Source organism: Chiloscyllium plagiosum, unplaced genomic scaffold (genome assembly GCF_004010195.1).
Source record: "Chiloscyllium plagiosum isolate BGI_BamShark_2017 unplaced genomic scaffold, ASM401019v2 scaf_34147, whole genome shotgun sequence".
NCBI classification, from domain to species: domain Eukaryota; kingdom Metazoa; phylum Chordata; class Chondrichthyes; order Orectolobiformes; family Hemiscylliidae; genus Chiloscyllium; species Chiloscyllium plagiosum.
In genome coordinates this window covers 2,905-5,524 of record NW_025198317.1, presented here as the reverse complement: position 1 = coordinate 5,524, position 2,620 = coordinate 2,905, and the positions used below count along the sequence as shown (strand labels likewise).

Below are 2,620 nucleotides of genomic sequence, written 5' to 3'. Positions count from 1 at the left end.
CGAATGACAGAGTAGACTTGACGGGCCGAATGGACTAACTTCTGCTCCGATGGTCTTGCGGTCTTAGGTTTCTCTGGAACATTTCATTGGCAATGTGCAGTCCCGGGCTCAATGAGCAGCAGTGTCCATTGAAAGCAAAGCTCATAGTATCATAGAACCCCTACAATGTGGAAACAGGTCCTTCAGCCCAACACATCTGCACTGATCTTCCGAAGAATATCCTACTCAGATCCATTTTTCTACCCTCCATATATTGCACACAGACCCCCTAGGGTGGAATTGATCCTGGGTTCCTGGTGCCATGAATCAGCAGTGCTAACCCTGAGGCACTATGAGGTTGTGGTTGTGGGGTGTAGGGGAGGCACTTGCAGTCCCGCAGAAAACAAAAACATCCCACCTACTCTCCCACTGCACCCACTGTCAGAACTGCTAGAGGTTCAGTCCTGGGGTGTGACCGAAGGCAGCGTCACCGGTGGGATCTGATTGCTGGGAGCGCTGGTGCCCCCGCTGGTGCAAGTTGCAGGAAAAGATGAACCTCTTCCCACTGTCGTGCCAGCTGAAGGGCCTCTCCACGGTGTGGACGGACTGGTGCCTCAGCAGGGCTGAGGAATTGCTGAAGGCCTTCCTGCACTTAGGGCAAATGAACGACCTCTCCCCAATGTGGACCCACCAATGGGCCGGCAGGTCGGAGGAAAGAGCAAAGCCCTTCCTGCACTGTGACATCTAGACAGAAAAATGGCCTCTTCTCGGTGTGGACCCACTGGTGTCTCAGCAGGTTGGAAGGACTGCTGAAGGCCATCTCGCACTTGGGGCCGGAGAACAGCCTTCCCCGGTGTGGACCAACTGGTGCGTCAGCAGGGCAGAGGAATCACTGAAGGCCTTCCCACACTCAGGGCAGCAGAAGGGCCTCTTCCCCTCTGTGGACCGATTGGTGCTTCAGAACCCTTTCAAATTTCACAATATGCTTCTGATAGGAGGGAGACCAGAATTGCACACAATATTCCAAAAGTGGTCTAACCAATGTCCTGTACAGCCACAACATAACTGCCCAACTCCAATACTCAGTCAGAGGATTGGGAAAGCTTTCGAAACCCACAAAAAACAAACAGGAAAGAATGGAGGGACAAACCGTATTTTTGAGAGTCAGCTTGGAAGCATCAATGAGAAATCAGCGGATTGGGTTTATTGGGGACCCGTTCTACTTAAATACACTATATCCGTATTTCTCTTGTGCTCTTCGTAGTTTCTCTGTGCTGCAGTGTGTAGTGGCTCGTTGATATAATGTCCTGATGCAGCTTCGTTTGTGGGTGTTGGGATGATTGCTTCAGTGCTTAAGAACTTGGTTTGCGTGTGTTGTTTTTCTGTCGACGCTAGTGTGAAGTTCCCCATTGACTGTTCGCTCTACTCTGACATCTAAGAATGGCACTTTGTTGTTGTTCTCCTCCTCTTCAAACCAGGAGCCCCCCTCAGGCCATAGTCTCACTACTTGGAACACCAATATACAGACTAGTCAAAGGCCTCCACTGAAGACTAAAACACCAAGTCGAAGATTCACGCCACTCCATTTACTCCATCCAAGAATTCCTGAACACCAAAGACACTAAGATAGAAGAGGATGGAATAATGATGTCCTTTGACATAACAGCCCTGTTCACATCCATTAACATCAATGTGGCCAAACAAAACTGAAGACGCTACTCGAAGAACCAAAGTCACAAACACAGCACCAACTTCATCAGCAAAGATAGCACTATCCAGCTCGTGGAACTGTGCCTTAACCACCCACTTCATATTCAGTAACAAGCCCTACAAACAAATCAACGAAATACCCATGAAACCACCAGTGTCAGGATTCCTAGCAGAAGCAATAATGCAGAGACTCGAACAAACAGCCCTTCCAACGATTCAACCCAAACTTTGTGTCCGCCACAGTGATGACACTTTTGTCATCAAAAAATGAAACAAATTAGAGGAAACCTACAACACCATCAACAATCTTCTCACTGGCATAAAATTCACAAAAGAGGAGAACAACAACAAAGTGCCATTTCTCGATGTCACAGTAGAGCGAACAGTCAATGGTAAATTCAAAACAGCGTCTACAGGAAAACAACGCACGCGAACCAAGAACTTCGCTACAGAAGCAATCATCCCAACACATCCAAACAAATCTGAATCAGGACACTATTTCAACGAAACACTACACACGAGAGAACCCAGGAACTTCGAAGACCAATCAATAACTGTACAGCGCATTTAAGAAGAACGGATAGCCAATAGACCCCACTGAAATTTCCGTCCCTGACCGGGAATCGAACCCGGGCCGCAGCGGTGAGAGCGCCGAATCCTTACCACTAGACCACCAGGGAGATGCCGTAGCATCATGTCAGATCTACTGAAAATGACTTACCTGACCGAAAATCGAACCCGGGCCGCGGGAGATCGAAGGCTTTCAGCTCTGCATCCACCAATGTCATTTCTTGTACCCATTGCTCCCGATGCGGTCTCCTCTACATTGGGGAGACTGGAGACTCCTCGCAGAGTAAAGTCACAGCGCTGAGGGAACATCTCCAGGACAACCGCACCAATCAACCCTATCGCCCTTTGGCCCAACATTTCA

At 48.9% G+C, this 2,620-nt stretch overlaps 1 non-coding gene across 1 annotated transcript; it reads right to left on the bottom strand.

Annotated features, from left to right (window-relative positions):
* Positions 1 to 2,297: 2,297 nt before the first annotated feature.
* On the bottom strand, positions 2,298 to 2,369 carry trnae-cuc. Its single transcript has one exon. It is a non-coding gene; the product is annotated as a tRNA-Glu (tRNA).
* Between the last annotated feature and the right edge of the window lie 251 nt (positions 2,370 to 2,620).